Below are 21,755 nucleotides of genomic sequence, written 5' to 3' on the forward strand. Positions count from 1 at the left end.
GTCTCTGAGTATCTCCACACCCCTGTAGGCCTGCTGAGCAACAACGAGGCACATTGGTCCTCGGAGGTCCTCTGTGTCTGCTGAGTCATGGGCAACACACTGCACTCTTTCTTCTGATATCTTGATTCACAGCACTCGCACAGGTTCAAGAGCAATGTTCAACAAGTTCCAACATGCCGTGGAAGTCGCTCTCATTCCCTAGTTTGAGCTGTACAGAGAGAAACAGTAAGCTTCTCCTTCCATTCAGGACCTCCTACCTGAAGTCACCCTGCCTCTTGAAGAAAGACGACCTTCTTTGTATTGCAACTAAAGCACAGTTTTTCCTGTAGCACGGCAGGCTTTTGAAGCGGCACGGGTCCAGATTCCTAGCCAGGGATTTCCTTGGTGAGGCCGTTCACTAGTTGCAGAACACCGTGCCTCGAGAAGTTGATTCAGGGAAGCAACAACTGTGTACTCTGTGTCTCATTTGACTTGTTAAAAACCACAGAGATGAATGCTGCCTGTGCCCATGGAAATGGGGTCATGAGGGTACTAGCCTTGCTTTCCGTTTGGAAACCTCCATTCTTGCTTCCGTGAAGCTCCCTGAAATTCTCTGCTGTTGACAGTCCTCTGGCCACTCTAGGCATGTGTCTGGGAAAACAATGAGTTTTCTCTGGGTACACACGGAGCTTCATTGGCCGGGGTGGGGCTCTCCTTGCCATCCCCTAGAGCTAAAGGGAATCTCAACGTGAGTCCCTGCCTCGAGGTAAGGCCCTGAGTAGCCCTGCAGAAAGGGAGGCATGCAGCTCTTTCCATGAGCTCTTAGTGGAGGTCTGTTTTATTTAAAAGAATTACCCCTTTCAGGACTCCTACGCCCTTCGGGTGAGCATCATTTTGGTTCCAAGATCACTGACTCCCTCCACACCCCTGTGGGCCTGCTGAGCAGCATTGAGTCCCATACGTCCCACGGAGGCTCTCTGTGTCTGCAGAGTCTCGGGCAACACACTATACGTTACTTCAGGAGAGCTACATTTCCAGAGCACTCGAACAGCATCAAAACTACATTTCTAGGCAGTCCAACATGCCCTGGAAGTCTTCGACATTGCCCTCGTCAGAGCTGCCCAGAGAAAACACTCTGCTTAGAATTTATCGAGGACCTCGTACCTGAAGTCACTCTATTCAAGGAGAAATACAGCATCTTAACATGCTGTGTCGTTCACAGGGCAAGAAACGTGAGAACTTGCCTCGAGGTAAGGCCATGAAATGCTTTGCAGAAGCGGAGGCGTGTAGCAGTTTCCATGTGGCCGTAGACGCATATCTTCAGCATTTTAAAGCCAGTACGCTTTTCAGGACACCCAGGTGCCTCGCCTGGAAACCCTATTCCCTGCAAGAACACTGAGTACCCTCAGGCTCCCCTGGCCCTTCTAAGCAATATCCAGGCCAGGAGCTTTCAGACTCACAGTGTGTATGTCGAGTGTAGGGTAACACAGTGCACTCTTATTGGGACATCTTGATATAGCCAGCAATCGCCCAGGTTCACGAGCACCTTTAAGCAAGTTCCAATAGGCCGTGGAATTCGTTCTCATTCCCTAGTTTGAGCTGTACAGAGAGAAACAGTAAGCTTCTCCTTCCATTCAGGACCTCCTACCTGAAGTCACCCTGCCTCCTGAAGAAAGACGACCTCGTTTCTATTGAAACTAAAGCACAGTTTTTCCTGTAGCACGGCAGGCTTTTGAAGAGGCACGGGCCCAGAGGCCTAGCTAGGGCTTTCCTTGGTTTCGCCGTTCACCAGATGCAGAACACCCTGCCTCGAGAAGTTGATTCAGGGAAGCAACAACTGTGTACTCTGTGTCTCATTTGACTTGTTAAAAACCACAGAGATGTATGCTGCCTGTGCCCATGGAAATGGGGGCATGATGGGACTAGCCTTGCTTTTCGTTTGGAAACCTCCATTCTAGCTTCGGTGAAGCTCCCTGAAATTCTCTGCTGTTGACAGGCCTCTGGCCACTGTAGGCATGTGTCTGGGAAGAAAATGAGTTTTCTCTGGCTACACACGGAACTTCATAGGCCGGGGTGGGACGCACCTTGCCATGCTCTAGAGCTAAAGGGAATCTAAACGTGAGCCCTTGGCTCGAGGTAAGGCCCTGAGTAGCCCTGCAGAACGGGAGGCATGCAGCTCTTTCCATTAGCTCTTAGTCGCTCTTCTGGTTTACTTTAAATGAAGTACCTTTTTTCCGGACTCCTAGGTCCCTCGGTTGAGCATCATTTTTGTTCCAAGGTCTCTGAGTATCTCCACACCCCTGTAGGCCTGCTGAGCAACAACGAGGCACATTGGTCCTCGGAGGTCCTCTGTGTCTGCTGAGTCATGGGCAACACACTGCACTCTTTCTTGTGATATCTTGATTCACAGCACTCGCACAGGTTCAAGAGCAATGTTCAACAAGTTCCAACATGCCGTGGAAGTCGCTCTCATTCCCTAGTTTGAGCTGTACAGAGAGAAACAGTAAGCTTCTCCTTCCATTCAGGACCTCCTACCTGAAGTCACCCTGCCTCTTGAAGAAAGACGACCTTCTTTGTATTGCAACTAAAGCACAGTTTTTCCTGTAGCACGGCAGGCTTTTGAAGCGACACGGGTCCAGAGTCCTAGGCAGGGATTTCCTTGGTGAGGCCGTTCACTAGTTGCAGAACACCGTGCCTCGAGAAGTTGATTCAGGGAAGCAACAACTGTGTACTCTGTGTCTCATTTGACTTGTTAAAAACCACAGAGATGAATGCTGCCTGTGCCCATGGAAATGGGGTCATGAGGGTACTAGCCTTGCTTTCCGTTTGGAAACCTCCATTCTTGCTTCCGTGAAGCTCCCTGAAATTCTCTGCTGTTGACAGTCCTCTGGCCACTCTAGGCATGTGTCTGGGAAAACAATGAGTTTTCTCTGGGTACACACGGAGCTTCATTGTCCGGGGTGGGGCTCTCCTTGCCATCCTCTAGAGCTAAAGGGAATCTCAACGTGAGTCCCTGCCTCGAGGTAAGGCCCTGAGTTTCCCTGCAGAAAGGGAGGCATGCAGCTCTTTCCATGAGCTCTTAGTGGAGGTCTGTTTTATTTAAAAGAATTACCCCTTTCAGGACTCCTACGCCCTTCGGGTGAGCATCATTTTGGTTCCAAGATCACTGACTCCCTCCACACCCCTGTGGGCCTGCTGAGCAGCATTGAGTCCCATACGTCCCACGGAGGCTCTCTGTGTCTGCAGAGTCTCGGGCAACACACTATACGTTACTTCAGGAGAGCTACATTTCCAGAGCACTCGAACAGCATCAAAACTACATTTCTAGGCAGTCCAACATGCCCTGGAAGTCTTCGACATTGCCCTCGTCAGAGCTGCCCAGAGAAAACACTCTGCTTAGAATTTATCGAGGACCTCGTACCTGAAGTCACTCTATTCAAGGAGAAATACAGCATCTTAACATGCTGTGTCGTTCACAGGGCAAGAAACGTGAGAACTTGCCTCGAGGTAAGGCTATGAAATGCTATGCAGAAGCGGAGGCGTGTAGCAGTTTCCATGTGGCCGTAGACGCATATCTTCAGCATTTTAAAGCCAGTACGCTTTTCAGGACACCCAGGTGCCTCGCCCGGAAACCCTATTCCCTGCAAGAACACTGAGTACCCTCAGGCTCCCCTGGCCCTTCTAAGCAATATCCAGGCCAGGAGCTTTCAGACTCACAGTGTGTATGTCGAGTGTAGGGTAACACAGTGCACTCTTATTGGGACATCTTGATATAGCCAGCAATCGCCCAGGTTCACGAGCACCTTTAAGCAAGTTCCAATAGGCCGTGGAATTCGTTCTCATTCCCTAGTTTGAGCTGTACAGAGAGAAACAGTAAGCTTCTCCTTCCATTCAGGACCTCCTACCTGAAGTCACCCTGCCTCCTGAAGAAAGACGACCTCGTTTCTATTGAAACTAAAGCACAGTTTTTCCTGTGGCACGGCAGGCTTTTGAAGAGGCACGGGCCCAGAGGCCTAGCTAGGGCTTTCCTTGGTGAGGCCGTTCACCAGATGCAGAACATCCTGCCTCGAGAAGTTGATTCAGGGAAGCAACAACTGTGTACTCTGTGTCTCATTTGACTTGTTAAAAACCACAGAGATGTATGCTGCCTGTGCCCATGGAAATGGGGGCATGATGGGACTAGCCTTGCTTTTCGTTTGGAAACTTCCATTCTAGCTTCCGTGAAGCTCCCTGAAATTCTCTGCTCTTGACAGGCCTCTGGCCACTGTAGGCATGTGTCTGGGAAGAAAATGAGTTTTCTCTGGCTACACACGGAACTTCATTGGCCGGGGTGGGGAGCACCTTGCCATGCTCTAGAGCTAAAGGGAATCTAAACGTGAGCCCTTGGCTCGAGGTAAGGCCCTGAGTAGCCCTGCAGAACGGGAGGCATGCAGCTCTTTCCATTAGCTCTTAGTCGCTCTTCTGGTTTACTTTAAATGAAGTACTTTTTTCAGGATTCCGAGGCCCCTCGGTTGAGCATCATTTTTTTTCCAAGGTCTCTGAGTATCTCCACACCCCTGTAGGCCTGCTGAGCAACAACGAGGCACATTGGTCCTCGGACTCGGAGGTCCTCTGTGTCTGCTGAGTCATGGGCAACACACTGCACTCTTTCTTGTGATATCTTGATTCACAGCACTCGCACAGGTTCAAGAGCAATGTTCAACAAGTTCCAACATGCCGTGGAAGTCGCTCTCATTCCCTAGTTTGAGCTGTACAGAGAGAAACAGTAAGCTTCTCCTTCCATTCAGGACCTCCTACCTGAAGTCACCCTGCCTCTTGAAGAAAGACGACCTTCTTTGTATTGCAACTAAAGCACAGTTTTTCCTGTAGCACGGCAGGCTTTTGAAGCGGCACGGGCCCAGAGTCCTAGCCAGGGATTGCCTTGGTGAGGCCGTTCACTAGTTGCAGAACACCGTGCCTCGAGAAGTTGATTCAGGGAAGCAACAACTGTGTACTCTGTGTCTCATTTGACTTGTTAAAAACCACAGAGATGAATGCTGCCTGTGCCCATGGAAATGGGGTCATGAGGGTACTAGCCTTGCTTTCCGTTTGGAAACCTCCATTCTTGCTTCCGTGAAGCTCCCTGAAATTCTCTGCTGTTGACAGTCCTCTGGCCACTGTAGGCATGTGTCTGGGAAAAAAATGAGTTTTCTCTGGGTACACACGGAGCTTCATTGTCCGGGGTGGGGCTCTCCTTGCCATCCTCTAGAGCTAAAGGGAATCTCAACGTGAGTCCCTGCCTCGAGGTAAGGCCCTGAGTAGCCCTGCAGAAAGGGAGGCATGCAGCTCTTTCCATGAGCTCTTAGTGGAGGTCTGTTTTATTGAAAATAATTACCCCTTTCAGGACTCCTACGCCCTTCGGGTGAGCATCATTTTGGTTCCAAGATCACTGACTCCCTCCACACCCCTGTGGGCCTGCTGAGCAGCATTGAGTCCCATACGTCCCACGGAGGCTCTCTGTGTCTGCAGAGTCTCGGGCAACACACTATACGTTACTTCAGGAGAGCTACATTTCCAGAGCACTCGAACAGCATCAAAACTACATTTCTAGGCAGTCCAACATGCCCTGGAAGTCTTCGACATTGCCCTCGTCAGAGCTGCCCAGAGAAAACACTCTGCTTAGAATTTATCGAGGACCTCGTACCTGAAGTCACTCTATTCAAGGAGAAATACAGCATCTTAACATGCTGTGTCGTTCACAGGGCAAGAAACGTGAGAACTTGCCTCGAGGTAAGGCCATGAAATGCTTTGCAGAAGCGGAGGCGTGTAGCAGTTTCCATGTGGCCGTAGACGCATATCTTCAGCATTTTAAAGCCAGTACGCTTTTCAGGACACCCAGGTGCCTCGCCTGGAAACCCTATTCCCTGCAAGAACACTGAGTACCCTCAGGCTCCCCTGGCCCTTCTAAGCAATATCCAGGCCAGGAGCTTTCAGACTCACAGTGTGTATGTCGAGTGTAGGGTAACACAGTGCACTCTTATTGGGACATCTTGATATAGCCAGCAATCGCCCAGGTGCACGAGCACCTTTAAGCAAGTTCCAATAGGCCGTGGAATTCGTTCTCATTCCCTAGTTTGAGCTGTACAGAGAGAAATAGTAAGCTTCTCCTTCCATTCAGGACCTCCTACCTGAAGTCACCCTGCCTCCTGAAGAAAGACGACCTCGTTTCTATTGAAACTAAAGCACAGTTTTTCCTGTAGCACGGCAGGCTTTTGAAGAGGCACGGGCCCAGAGGCCTAGCTAGGGCTTTCCTTGGTGAGGCCGTTCACCAGATGCAGAACACCCTGCCTCGAGAAGTTGATTCAGGGAAGCAACAACTGTGTACTCTGTGTCTCATTTGACTTGTTAAAAACCACAGAGATGTATGCAGCCTGTGCCCATTGAAATGGGGGCATGATGGGACTAGCCTTGCTTTTCGTTTGGAAACCTCCATTCTAGCTTCGGTGAAGCTCCCTGAAATTCTCTGCTTTTGACAGGCCTCTGGCCACTGTAGGCATGTGTCTGGGAAGAAAATGAGTTTCTCTGGCTACACACGGAACTTCATTGGCCGGGGTGGGGCGCACCTTGCCATGCTCTAGAGCTAAAGGGAATCTAAACGTGAGCCCTTGGCTCGAGGTAAGGCCCTGAGTAGCCCTGCAGAACGGGAGGCATGCAGCTCTTTCCATTAGCTCTTAGTCGCTCTTCTGGTTTACTTTAAATGAAGTACTTTTTTCAGGACTCCTAGGCCCCTCGGTTGAGCATCATTTTTTTTCCAAGGTCTCTGAGTATCTCCACACCCCTGTAGGCCTGCTGAGCAACAACGAGGCACATTGGTCCTCGGAGGTCCTCTGTGTCTGCTGAGTCATGGGCAACACACTGCACTCTTTCTTGTGATATCTTGATTCACAGCACTCGCACAGGTTCAAGAGCAATGTTCAACAAGTTCCAACATGCCGTGGAAGTCGCTCTCATTCCCTAGTTTGAGCTGTACAGAGAGAAACAGTAAGCTTCTCCTTCCATTCAGGACCTCCTACCTGAAGTCACCCTGCCTCTTGAAGAAAGACGACCTTCTTTGTATTGCAACTAAAGCACAGTTTTTCCTGTAGCACGGCAGGCTTTTGAAGCGGCACGGGTCCAGAGTCCTAGCCAGGGATTTCCTTGGTGAGGCCGTTCACTAGTTGCAGAACACCGTGCCTCGAGAAGTTGATTCAGGGAAGCAACAACTGTGTACTCTGTGTCTCATTTGACTTGTTAAAAACCACAGAGATGAATGCTGCCTGTGCCCATGGAAATGGGGTCATGAGGGTACTAGCCTTGCTTTCCGTTTGGAAACCTCCATTCTTGCTTCCGTGAAGCTCCCTGAAATTCTCTGCTGTTGACAGTCCTCTGGCCACTGTAGGCATGTGTCTGGGAAAAAAATGAGTTTTCTCTGGGTACACACGGAGCTTCATTGGCCGGGGTGGGGCTCTCCTTGCCATCCTCTAGAGCTAAAGGGAATCTCAACGTGAGTCCCTGCCTCGAGGTAAGGCCCTGAGTAGCCCTGCAGAAAGGGAGGCATGCAGCTCTTTCCATGAGCTCTTAGTGGAGGTCTGTTTTATTTAAAAGAATTACCCCTTTCAGGACTCCTACGCCCTTCGGGTGAGCATCATTTTGGTTCCAAGATCACTGACTCCCTCCACACCCCTGTGGGCCTGCTGAGCAGCATTGAGTCCCATACGTCCCACGGAGGCTCTCTGTGTCTGCAGAGTCTCGGGCAACACACTATACGTTACTTCAGGAGAGCTACATTTCCAGAGCACTCGAACAGCATCAAAACTACATTTCTAGGCAGTCCAACATGCCCTGGAAGTCTTCGACATTGCCCTCGTCAGAGCTGCCCAGAGAAAACACTCTGCTTAGAATTTATCGAGGACCTCGTACCTGAAGTCACTCTATTCAAGGAGAAATACAGCATCTTAACATGCTGTGTCGTTCACAGGGCAAGAAACGTGAGAACTTGCCTCGAGGTAAGGCCATGAAATGCTTTGCAGAAGCAGAGGCGTGTAGCAGTTTCCATGTGGCCGTAGACGCATATCTTCAGCATTTTAAAGCCAGTACGCTTTTCAGGACACCCAGGTGCCTCGCCTGGAAACCCTATTCCCTGCAAGAACACTGAGTACCCTCAGGCTCCCCTGGCCCTTCTAAGCAAAATCCAGGCCAAGAGCTTTCAGACTCAGAGTGTGTATGTCGAGTGTAGGGTGACAAAGTGCACTCTTATTGGGACATCTTGATATAGCCAGAAATCGCCCAGGTTCACGAGCACCTTTAAGCAAGTTCCAATAGGCCGTGGTATTCGTTCTCATTCCCTAGTTTGAGCTGTACAGAGAGAAACAGTAAGCTTCTCCTTCCATTCAGGACCTCCTACCTGAAGTCACCCTGCCTCCTGAAGAAAGACGACCTCGTTTCTATTGAAACTGAAGCACAGTTTTTCCTGTAGCACGGCAGGCTTTTGAAGAGGCACGGGCCCAGAGGCCTAGATAGGGCTTTCCTTGGTGTGGCCGTTCACTAGATGCAGAACACCCTGCCTCGAGAAGTTGATTCAGGGAAGCAACAACTGTGTACTCTGTGTCTGATTTGACTTGTTAAAAACCACAGAGATGTATGCTGCCTGTGCCCATGGAAATGGGGGCATGATGGGACTAGCCTTGCTTTTCGTTTGGAAACCTCCATTCTAGCTTCGGTGAAGCTCCCTGAAATTCTCTGCTGTTGACAGGCCTCTGGCCACTGTAGGCATGTGTCTGGGAAGAAAATGAGTTTTCTCTGGCTACACACGGAACTTCATTGGCCGGGGTGGGACGCACCTTGCCATGCTCTAGAGCTAAAGGGAATCTAAACGTGAGCCCTTGGCTCGAGGTAAGGCCCTGAGTAGCCCTGCAGAACGGGAGGCATGCAGCTCTTTCCATTAGCTCTTAGTCGCTCTTCTGGTTTACTTTAAATGAAGTACCTTTTTTCCGGACTCCTAGGTCCCTCGGTTGAGCATCATTTTTGTTCCAAGGTCTCTGAGTCTCTCCACACCCCTGTAGGCCTGCTGAGCAACAACGAGGCACATTGGTCCTCGGAGGTCCTCTGTGTCTGCTGAGTCATGGGCAACACACTGCACTCTTTCTTGTGATATCTTGATTCACAGCACTCGCACAGGTTCAAGAGCAATGTTCAACAAGTTCCAACATGCCGTGGAAGTCGCTCTCATTCCCTAGTTTGAGCTGTACAGAGAGAAACAGTAAGCTTCTCCTTCCATTCAGGACCTCCTACCTGAAGTCACCCTGCCTCTTGAAGAAAGACGACCTTCTTTGTATTGCAACTAAAGCACAGTTTTTCCTGTAGCACGGCAGGCTTTTGAAGCGGCACGGGTCCAGAGTCCTAGCCAGGGATTTCCTTGGTGAGGCCGTTCACTAGTTGCAGAACACCGTGCCTCGAGAAGTTGATTCAGGGAAGCAACAACTGTGTACTCTGTGTCTCATTTGACTTGTTAAAAACCACAGAGATGAATGCTGCCTGTGCCCATGGAAATGGGGTCATGAGGGTACTAGCCTTGCTTTCCGTTTGGAAACCTCCATTCTTGCTTCCGTGAAGCTCCCTGAAATTCTCTGCTGTTGACAGTCCTCTGGCCACTGTAGGCATGTGTCTGGGAAAAAAATGAGTTTTCTCTGGGTACACACGGAGCTTCATTGTCCGGGGTGGGGCTCTCCTTGCCATCCTCTAGAGCTAAAGGGAATCTCAACGTGAGTCCCTGCCTCGAGGTAAGGCCCTGAGTAGCCCTGCAGAAAGGGAGGCATGCAGCTCTTTCCATGAGCTCTTAGTGGAGGTCTGTTTTATTTAAAAGAATTACCCCTTTCAGGACTCCTACGCCCTTCGGGTGAGCATCATTTTGGTTCCAAGATCACTGACTCCCTCCACACCCCTGTGGGCCTGCTGAGCAGCATTGAGTCCCATACGTCCCACGGAGGCTCTCTGTGTCTGCAGAGTCTCGGGCAACACACTATACGTTACTTCAGGAGAGCTACATTTCCAGAGCACTCGAACAGCATCAAAACTACATTTCTAGGCAGTCCAACATGCCCTGGAAGTCTTCGACATTGCCCTCGTCAGAGCTGCCCTGAGAAAACACTTTGCTTAGAATTTATCGAGGACCTCGTACCTGAAGTCACTCTATTCAAGGAGAAATACAGCATCTTAACATGCTGTGTCGTTCACAGGGCAAGAAACGTGAGAACTTGCCTCGAGGTAAGGCTATGAAATGCTATGCAGAAGCGGAGGCGTGTAGCAGTTTCCATGTGGCCGTAGACGCATATCTTCAGCATTTTAAAGCCAGTACGCTTTTCAGGACACCCAGGTGCCTCGCCCGGAAACCCTATTCCCTGCAAGAACACTGAGTACCCTCAGGCTCCCCTGGCCCTTCTAAGCAATATCCAGGCCAGGAGCTTTCAGACTCACAGTGTGTATGTCGAGTGTAGGGTAACACAGTGCACTCTTATTGGGACATCTTGATATAGCCAGCAATCGCCCAGGTTCACGAGCACCTTTAAGCAAGTTCCAATAGGCCGTGGAATTCGTTCTCATTCCCTAGTTTGAGCTGTACAGAGAGAAACAGTAAGCTTCTCCTTCCATTCAGGACCTCCTACCTGAAGTCACCCTGCCTCCTGAAGAAAGACGACCTCGTTTCTATTGAAACTAAAGCACAGTTTTTCCTGTGGCACGGCAGGCTTTTGAAGAGGCACGGGCCCAGTGGCCTAGCTAGGGCTTTCATTGGTGAGGCCGTTCACCAGATGCAGAACATCCTGCCTCGAGAAGTTGATTCAGGGAAGCAACAACTGTGTACTCTGTGTCTCATTTGACTTGTTAAAAACCACAGAGATGTATGCTGCCTGTGCCCATGGAAATGGGGGCATGATGGGACTAGCCTTGCTTTTCGTTTGGAAACCTCCATTCTAGCTTCCGTGAAGCTCCCTGAAATTCTCTGCTGTTGACAGGCCTCTGGCCACTGTAGGCATGTGTCTGGGAAGAAAATGAGTTTTCTCTGGCTACTCCCGGAACTTCATTGGCCGGGGTGGGGCGCACCTTGCCATGCTCTAGAGCTAAAGGGAATCTAAACGTGAGCCCTTGGCTCGAGGTAAGGCCCTGAGTAGCCCTGCAGAACGGGAGGCATGCAGCTCTTTCCATTAGCTCTTAGTCGCTCTTCTGGTTTACTTTAAATGAAGTACTTTTTTCAGGATTCCGAGGCCCCTCGGTTGAGCATCATTTTTTTTCCAAGGTCTCTGAGTATCTCCACACCCCTGTAGGCCTGCTGAGCAACAACGAGGCACATTGGTCCTCGGACTCGGAGGTCCTCTGTGTCTGCTGAGTCATGGGCAACACACTGCACTCTTTCTTGTGATATCTTGATTCACAGCACTCGCACAGGTTCAAGAGCAATGTTCAACAAGTTCCAACATGCCGTGGAAGTCGCTCTCATTCCCTAGTTTGAGCTGTACAGAGAGAAACAGTAAGCTTCTCCTTCCATTCAGGACCTCCTACCTGAAGTCACCCTGCCTCCTGAAGAAAGACGACCTCGTTTCTATTGAAACTAAAGCACAGTTTTTCCTGTGGCACGGCAGGCTTTTGAAGAGGCACGGGCCCAGAGCCCTAGCTAGGGCTTTCCTTGGTGAGGCCGTTCACCAGATGCAGAACACCCTGCCTCGAGAAGTTGATTCAGGGAAGCAACAACTGTGTACTCTGTGTCTCATTTGACTTGTTAAAAACCACAGAGATGTATGCTGCCTGTGCCCATTGAAATGGGGGCATGATGGGACTAGCCTTGCTTTTCGTTTGGAAACCTCCATTCTAGCTTCCGTGAAGCTCCCTGAAATTCTCTGCTGTTGACAGGCCTCTGGCCACTGTAGGCATGTGTCTGGGAAGAAATTGAGTTTTCTCTGGCTACACACGGAACTTCATTGGCCGGGGTGGGGCGCACCTTGCCATGCTCTAGAGCTAAAGGGAATCTAAACGTGAGCCCTTGGCTCGAGGTAAGGCCCTGAGTAGCCCTGCAGAACGGGAGGCATGCAGCTCTTTCCATTAGCTCTTAGTCGCTCTTCTGGTTTACTTTAAATGAAGTACTTTTTTCCGGACTCCTAGGCCCCTCGGTTGAGCATCATTTTTTTTCCAAGGTCTCTGAGTATCTCCACACCCCTGTAGGCCTGCTGAGCAACAACGAGGCACATTGGTCCTCGGACTCGGAGGTCCTCTGTGTCTGCTGAGTCATGGGCAACACACTGCACTCTTTCTTGTGATATCTTGATTCACAGCACTCGCACAGGTTCAAGAGCAATGTTCAACAAGTTCCAACATGCCGTGGAAGTCGCTCTCATTCCCTAGTTTGAGCTGTACAGAGAGAAACAGTAAGCTTCTCCTTCCATTCAGGACCTCCTACCTGAAGTCACCCTGCCTCTTGAAGAAAGACGACCTTCTTTGTATTGCAACTAAAGCACAGTTTTTCCTGTAGCACGGCAGGCTTTTGAAGCGGCACGGGTCCAGAGTCCTAGCCAGGGATTTCCTTGGTGAGGCCGTTCACTAGTTGCAGAACACCGTGCCTCGAGAAGTTGATTCAGGGAAGCAACAACTGTGTACTCTGTGTCTCATTTGACTTGTTAAAAACCACAGAGATGAATGCTGCCTGTGCCCATGGAAATGGGGTCATGAGGGTACTAGCCTTGCTTTCCGTTTGGAAACCTCCATTCTTGCTTCCGTGAAGCTCCCTGAAATTCTCTGCTGTTGACAGTCCTCTGGCCACTGTAGGCATGTGTCTGGGAAAAAAATGAGTTTTCTCTGGGTACACACGGAGCTTCATTGTCCGGGGTGGGGCTCTCCTTGCCATCCTCTAGAGCTAAAGGGAATCTCAACGTGAGTCCCTGCCTCGAGGTAAGGCCCTGAGTAGCCCTGCAGAAAGGGAGGCATGCAGCTCTTTCCATGAGCTCTTAGTGGAGGTCTGTTTTATTTAAAAGAATTACCCCTTTCAGGACTCCTACGCCCTTCGGGTGAGCATCATTTTGGTTCCAAGATCACTGACTCCCTCCACACCCCTGTGGGCCTGCTGAGCAGCATTGAGTCCCATACGTCCCACGGAGGCTCTCTGTGTCTGCAGAGTCTCGGGCAACACACTATACGTTACTTCAGGAGAGCTACATTTCCAGAGCACTCGAACAGCATCAAAACTACATTTCTAGGCAGTCCAACATGCCCTGGAAGTCTTCGACATTGCCCTCGTCAGAGCTGCCCTGAGAAAACACTCTGCTTAGAATTTATCGAGGACCTCGTACCTGAAGTCACTCTATTCAAGGAGAAATACAGCATCTTAACATGCTGTGTCGTTCACAGGGCAAGAAACGTGAGAACTTGCCTCGAGGTAAGGCTATGAAATGCTATGCAGAAGCGGAGGCGTGTAGCAGTTTCCATGTGGCCGTAGACGCATATCTTCAGCATTTTAAAGCCAGTATGCTTTTCAGGACACCCAGGTGCCTCGCCCGGAAACCCTATTCCCTGCAAGAACACTGAGTACCCTCAGGCTCCCCTGGCCCTTCTAAGCAATATCCAGGCCAGGAGCTTTCAGACTCACAGTGTGTATGTCGAGTGTAGGGTAACACAGTGCACTCTTATTGGGACATCTTGATATAGCCAGCAATCGCCCAGGTTCACGAGCACCTTTAAGCAAGTTCCAATAGGCCGTGGAATTCGTTCTCATTCCCTAGTTTGAGCTGTACAGAGAGAAACAGTAAGCTTCTCCTTCCATTCAGGACCTCCTACCTGAAGTCACCCTGCCTCTTGAAGAAAGACGACCTTCTTTGTATTGCAACTAAAGCACAGTTTTTCCTGTAGCACGGCAGGCTTTTGAAGCGGCACGGGTCCAGAGTCCTAGCCAGGAATTTCCTTGGTGAGGCCGTTCACTAGTTGCAGAACACCGTGCCTCGAGAAGTTGATTCAGGGAAGCAACAACTGTGTACTCTGTGTCTCATTTGACTTGTTAAAAACCACAGAGATGTATGCTGCCTGTGCCCATGGAAATGGGGGCATGATGGGACTAGCCTTGCTTTTCGTTTGGAAACCTCCATTCTAGCTTCGGTGAAGCTCCCTGAAATTCTCTGCTGTTGACAGGCCTCTGGCCACTGTAGGCATGTGTCTGGGAAGAAAATGAGTTTTCTCTGGCTACACATGGAACTTCATTGGCCGAGGTGGGACGCACCTTGCCATGCTCTAGAGCTAAAGGGAATCTAAACGTGAGCCCTTGGCTCGAGGTAAGGCCCTGAGTAGCCCTGCAGAACGGGAGGCATGCAGCTCTTTCCATTAGCTCTTAGTCGCTCTTCTGGTTTACTTTAAATGAAGTACCTTTTTTCAGGACTCCTAGGCCCCTCGGTTGAGCATCATTTTTTTTCCAAGGTCTCTGAGTATCTCCACACCCCTGTAGGCCTGCTGAGCAACAACGAGGCACATTGGTCCTCGGACTCGGAGGTCCTCTGTGTCTGCTGAGTCATGGGCAACACACTGCACTCTTTCTTGTGATATCTTGATTCACAGCACTCGCAAAGGTTCAAGAGCAATGTTCAACAAGTTCCAACATGCCGTGGAAGTCGCTCTCATTCCCTAGTTTGAGCTGTACAGAGAGAAACAGTAAGCTTCTCCTTCCATTCAGGACCTCCTACCTGAAGTCACCCTGCCTCCTGAAGAAAGACGACCTCGTTTCTATTGAAACTAAAGCACAGTTTTTCCTGTGGCACGGCAGGCTTTTGAAGAGGCACGGGCCCAGTGGCCTAGCTAGGGCTTTCCTTGGTGAGGCCGTTCACCAGATGCAGAACATCCTGCCTCGAGAAGTTGATTCAGGGAAGCAACAACTGTGTACTCTGTGTCTCATTTGACTTGTTAAAAACCACAGAGATGTATGCTGCCTGTGCCCATGGAAATGGGGGCATGATGGGACTAGCCTTGCTTTTCGTTTGGAAACCTCCATTCTAGCTTCCGTGAAGCTCCCTGAAATTCTCTGCTGTTGACAGGCCTCTGGCCACTGTAGGCATGTGTCTGGGAAGAAAATGAGTTTTCTCTGGCTACTCCCGGAACTTCATTGGCCGGGGTGGGGCGCACCTTGCCATGCTCTAGAGCTAAAGGGAATCTAAACGTGAGCCCTTGGCTCGAGGTAAGGCCCTGAGTAGCCCTGCAGAAAGGGAGGCATGCAGCTCTTTCCATTAGCTCTTAGTCGTTCTTCGGGTTTACTTTAAATGAAGTACCTTTTTTCAGGACTCCTAGGCCCCTCGGTTGAGTATCATTTTTGTTCCAAGGTCTCTGAGTATCTCCACACCCCTGTAGGCCTGCTGAGCAACAACGAGGCACATTGGTCCTCGGAGGTCCTCTGTGTCTGCTGAGTCATGGGCAACACACTGCACTCTTTCTTGTGATATCTTGATTCACAGCACTCGCACAGGTTCAAGAGCAATGTTCAACAAGTTCCAACATGCCGTGGATGTCGCTCTCATTCCCTAGTTTGAGCTGTACAGAGAGAAACAGTAAGCTTCTCCTTCCATTCAGGACCTCCTACCTGAAGTCACCCTGCCTCTTGAAGAAAGACGACCTTCTTTGTATTGCAACTAAAGCACAGTTTTTCCTGTAGCACGGCAGGCTTTTGAAGCGGCACGGGTCCAGAGTCCTAGCCAGGGATTTCCTTGGTGAGGCCGTTCACTAGTTGCAGAACACCGTGCCTCGAGAAGTTGATTCAGGGAAGCAACAACTGTGTACTCTGTGTCTCATTTGACTTGTTAAAAACCACAGAGATGAATGCTGCCTGTGCCCATGGAAATGGGGTCATGAGGGTACTAGCCTTGCTTTCCGTTTGGAAACCTCCATTCTTGCTTCCGTGAAGCTCCCTGAAATTCTCTGCTGTTGACAGTCCTCTGGCCACTGTAGGCATGTGTCTGGGAAAAAAATGAGTTTTCTCTGGGTACACACGGAGCTTCATTGGCCGGGGTGGGGCTCTCCTTGCCATCCTCTAGAGCTAAAGGGAATCTCAACGTGAGTCCCTGCCTCGAGGTAAGGCCCTGAGTAGCCCTGCAGAAAGGGAGGCATGCAGCTCTTTCCATGAGCTCTTAGTGGAGGTCTGTTTTATTGAAAAGAATTACCCCTTTCAGGACTCCTACGCCCTTCGGGTGAGCATCATTTTGGTTCCAAGATCACTGACTCCCTCCACACCCCTGTGGGCCTGCTGAGCAGCATTGAGTCCCATACGTCCCACGGAGGCTCTCTGTGTCTGCAGAGTCTCGGGCAACACACTATACGTTACTTCAGGAGAGCTACATTTCCAGAGCACTCGAACAGCATCAAAACTACATTTCTAGGCAGTCCAACATGCCCTGGAAGTCTTCGACATTGCCCTCGTCAGAGCTGCCCTGAGAAAACACTCTGCTTAGAATTTATCGAGGACCTCGTACCTGAAGTCACTCTATTCAAGGAGAAATACAGCATCTTAACATGCTGTGTCGTTCACAGGGCAAGAAACGTGAGAACTTGCCTCGAGGTAAGGCCATGAAATGCTATGCAGAAGCGGAGGCGTGTAGCAGTTTCCATGTGGCCGTAGACGCATATCTTCAGCATTTTAAAGCCAGTACGCTTTTCAGGACACCCAGGTGCCTCGCCTGGAAACCCTATTCCCTGCAAGAACACTGAGTACCCTCAGGCTCCCCTGGCCCTTCTAAGCAATATCCAGACCAGGAGCTTTCAGACTCACAGTGTGTATGTCGAGTGTAGGGTAACACAGTGCACTCTTATTGGGACATCTTGATATAGCCAGCAATCGCCCAGGTTCACGAGCACCTTTAAGCAAGTTCCAATAGGCCGTGGATTTCGTTCTCATTCCCTAGTTTGAGCTGTACAGAGAGAAACAGTAAGCTTCTCCTTCCATTCAGGACCTCCTACCTGAAGTCACCCTGCCTCCTGAAGAAAGACGACCTCGTTTCTATTGAAACTAAAGCACAGTTTTTCCTGTAGCACGGCAGGCTTTTGAAGAGGCACGGGCCCAGAGGCCTAGCTAGGGCTTTCCTTGGTGTGGCCGTTCACTAGATGCAGAACACACTGCCTCGAGAAGTTGATTCAGGGAAGCAACAACTGTGTACTCTGTGTCTCATTTGACTTGTTAAAAACCACAGAGATGTATGCTGCCTGTGCCCATGGAAATGGGGGCATGATGGGACTAGCCTTGCTTTTCGTTTGGAAACCTCCATTTTAGCTTCGGTGAAGCTCCCTGAAATTCTCTGCTGTTGACAGGCCTCTGGCCACTGTAGGCATGTGTCTGGGAAGAAAATGAGTTTTCTCTGGCTACACACGGAACTTCATTGGCCGGGGTGGGGCGCACCTTGCCATGCTCTAGAGCTAAAGGGAATCTAAACGTGAGCCCTTGGCTCGAGGTAAGGCCCTGAGTAGCCCTGCAGAACGGGAGGCATGCAGCTCTTTCCATTAGCTCTTAGTCGCTCTTCGGGTTTACTTTAAATGAAGTACCTTTTTTCAGGACCCCTAGGCCCCTCGGTTGAGCATCATTTTTGTTCCAAGGTCTCTGAGTATCTCCACACCCCTGTAGGCCTGCTGAGCAACAACGAGGCACATTGGTCCTCGGAGGTCCTCTGTGTCTGCTGAGTCATGGGCAACACACTGCACTCTTTCTTGTGATATCTTGATTCACAGCACTCGCACAGGTTCAAGAGCAATGTTCAACAAGTTCCAACATGCCGTGGAAGTCGCTCTCATTCCCTAGTTTGAGCTGTACAGAGAGAAACAGTAAGCTTCTCCTTCCATTCAGGACCTCCTACCTGAAGTCACCCTGCCTCTTGAAGAAAGACGACCTTCTTTGTATTGCAACTAAAGCACAGTTTTTCCTGTAGCACGGCAGGCTTTTGAAGCGGCACGGGTCCAGAGTCCTAGCCAGGGATTTCCTTGGTGAGGCCGTTCACTAGTTGCAGAACACCGTGCCTCGAGAAGTTGATTCAGGGAAGCAACAACTGTGTACTCTGTGTCTCATTTGACTTGTTAAAAACCACAGAGATGAATGCTGCCTGTGCCCATGGAAATGGGGTCATGAGGGTACTAGCCTTGCTTTCCGTTTGGAAACCTCCATTCTTGCTTCCGTGAAGCTCCCTGAAATTCTCTGCTGTTGACAGTCCTCTGGCCACTGTAGGCATGTGTCTGGGAAAAAAATGAGTTTTCTCTGGGTACACACGGAGCTTCATTGTCCGGGGTGGGGCTCTCCTTGCCATCCTCTAGAGCTAAAGGGAATCTCAACGTGAGTCCCTGCCTCGAGGTAAGGCCCTGAGTAGCCCTGCAGAAAGGGAGGCATGCAGCTCTTTCCATGAGCTCTTAGTGGAGGTCTGTTTTATTTAAAAGAATTACCCCTTTCAGGACTCCTACGCCCTTCGGGTGAGCATCATTTTGGTTCCAAGATCACTGACTCCCTCCACACCCCTGTGGGCCTGCTGAGCAGCATTGAGTCCCATACGTACCACGGAGGCTCTCTGTGTCTGCAGAGTCTCGGGCAACACACTATACGTTACTTCAGGAGAGCTACATTTCCAGAGCACTCGAACAGCATCAAAACTACATTTCTAGGCAGTCCAACATGCCCTGGAAGTCTTCGACATTGCCCTCGTCAGAGCTGCCCAGAGAAAACACTCTGCTTAGAATTTATCGAGGACCTCGTACCTGAAGTCACTCTATTCAAGGAGAAATACAGCATCTTAACATGCTGTGTCGTTCACAGGGCAAGAAACGTGAGAACTTGCCTCGAGGTAAGGCCATGAAATGCTTTGCAGAAGCGGAGGCGTGTGGCAGTTTCCATGTGGCCGTAGACGCATATCTTCAGCATTTTAAAGCCAGTACGCTTTTCAGGACACCCAGGTGCCTCGCCTGGAAACCCTATTCCCTGCAAGAACACTGAGTACCCTCAGGCTCCCCTGGCCCTTCTAAGCAATATCCAGGCCAGGAGCTTTCAGACTCACAGTGTGTATGTCGAGTGTAGGGTAACACAGTGCACTCTTATTGGGACATCTTGATATAGCCAGCTATCGCCCAGGTTCACGAGCACCTTTAAGCAAGTTCCAATAGGCCGTGGATTTCGTTCTCATTCCCTAGTTTGAGCTGTACAGAGAGAAACAGTAAGCTTCTCCTTCCATTCAGGACCTCCTACCTGAAGTCACCCTGCCTCCTGAAGAAAGACGACCTCGTTTCTATTGAAACTAAAGCACAGTTTTTCCTGTAGCACGGCAGGCTTTTGAAGAGGCACGGGCCCAGAGGCCTAGCTAGGGCTTTCCTTGGTGTGGCCGTTCACTAGATGCAGAACACACTGCATCGAGAAGTTGATTCAGAGAAGCAACAACTGTGTACTCTGTGTCTCATTTGACTTGTTAAAAACCACAGAGATGTATGCTGCCTGTGCCCATCGAAATGGGGGCATGATGGGACTAGCCTTGCTTCTCGTTTGGAAACCTCCATTCTAGCTTCGGTGAAGCTCCCTGAAATTCTCTGCTGTTGACAGGCCTCTGGCCACTGTAGGCATGTGTCTGGGAAGAAAATGAGTTTTCTCTGGCTACACACGGAACTTCATTGGCCGGGGTGGGGCGCACCTTGCCATGCTCTAGAGCTAAAGGGAATCTAAACGTGAGCCCTTGGCTCGAGGTAAGGCCCTGAGTAGCCCTGCAGAACGGGAGGCATGCAGCTCTTTCCATTAGCTCTTAGTCGCTCTTCGGGTTTACTTTAAATGAAGTACCTTTTTTCAGGACTCCTAGGCCCCTCGGTTGAGTATCATTTTTGTTCCAAGGTCTCTGAGTATCTCCACACCCCTGTAGGCCTGCTGAGCAACAACGAGGCACATTGGTCCTCGGAGGTCCTCTGTGTCTGCTGAGTCATGGGCAACACACTGCACTCTTTCTTGTGATATCTTGATTCACAGCACTCGCACAGGTTCAAGAGCAATGTTCAACAAGTTCCAACATGCCGTGGAAGTCGCTCTCATTCCCTAGTTTGAGCTGTACAGAGAGAAACAGTAAGCTTCTCCTTCCATTCAGGACCTCCTACCTGAAGTCACCCTGCCTCTTGAAGAAAGACGACCTTCTTTGTATTGCAACTAAAGCACAGTTTTTCCTGTAGCACGGCAGGCTTTTGAAGCGGCACGGGTCCAGAGTCCTAGCCAGGGATTTCCTTGGTGAGGCCGTTCACTAGTTGCAGAACACCGTGCCTCGAGAAGTTGATTCAGGGAAGCAACAACTGTGTACTCTGTGTCTCATTTGACTTGTTAAAAACCACAGAGATGAATGCTGCCTGTGCCCATGGAAATGGGGTCATGAGGGTACTAGCCTTGCTTTCCGTTTGGAAACCTCCATTCTTGCTTCCGTGAAGCTCCCTGAAATTCTCTGCTGTTGACAGTCCTCTGGCCACTGTAGGCATGTGTCTGGGAAAAAAATGAGTTTTCTCTGGGTACACACGGAGCTTCATTGTCCGGGGTGGGGCTCTCCTTGCCATCCTCTAGAGCTAAAGGGAATCTCAACGTGAGTCCCTGCCTCGAGGTAAGGCCCTGAGTAGCCCTGCAGAAAGGGAGGCATGCAGCTCTTTCCATGAGCTCTTAGTGGAGGTCTGTTTTATTTAAAAGAATTACCCCTTTCAGGACTCCTACGCCCTTCGGGTGAGCATCATTTTGGTTCCAAGATCACTGACTCCCTCCACACCCCTGTGGGCCTGCTGAGCAGCATTGAGTCCCATACGTCCCACGGAGGCTCTCTGTGTCTGCAGAGTCTCGGGCAACACACTATACGTTACTTCAGGAGAGCTACATTTCCAGAGCACTCGAACAGCATCAAAACTACATTTCTAGGCAGTCCAACATGCCCTGGAAGTCTTCGACATTGCCCTCGTCAGAGCTGCCCTGAGAAAACACTCTGCTTAGAATTTATCGAGGACCTCGTACCTGAAGTCACTCTATTCAAGGAGAAATACAGCATCTTAACATGCTGTGTCGTTCACAGGGCAAGAAACGTGAGAACTTGCCTCGAGGTAAGGCCATGAAATGCTATGCAGAAGCGGAGGCGTGTAGCAGTTTCCATGTGGCCGTAGACGCATATCTTCAGCATTTTAAAGCCAGTACGCTTTTCAGGACACCCAGGTGCCTCGCCTGGAAACCCTATTCCCTGCAAGAACACTGAGTACCCTCAGGCTCCCCTGGCCCTTCTAAGCAATATCCAGACCAGGAGCTTTCAGACTCACAGTGTGTATGTCGAGTGTAGGGTAACACAGTGCACTCTTATTGGGACATATTGATATAGCCAGCAATCGCCCAGGTTCACGAGCACCTTTAAGCAAGTTCCAATAGGCCGTGGATTTCGTTCTCATTCCCTAGTTTGAGCTGTACAGAGAGAAACAGTAAGCTTCTCCTTCCATTCAGGACCTCCTACCTGAAGTCACCCTGCCTCCTGAAGAAAGACGACCTCGTTTATATTGAAACTAAAGCACAGTTTTTCCTGTAGCACGGCAGGCTTTTGAAGAGGCACGGGCCCAGAGGCCTAGCTAGGGCTTTCCTTGGTGTGGCCGTTCACTAGATGCAGAACACACTGCCTCGAGAAGTTGATTCAGAGAAGCAACAACTGTGTACTCTGTGTCTCATTTGACTTGTTAAAAACCACAGAGATGTATGCTGCCTGTGCCCATCGAAATGGGGGCATGATGGGACTAGC

This window comes from Balaenoptera physalus (genome assembly GCF_965194825.1).
Source record: "Balaenoptera physalus genome assembly, chromosome: 9".
Lineage (NCBI taxonomy): Eukaryota > Metazoa > Chordata > Mammalia > Artiodactyla > Balaenopteridae > Balaenoptera > Balaenoptera physalus.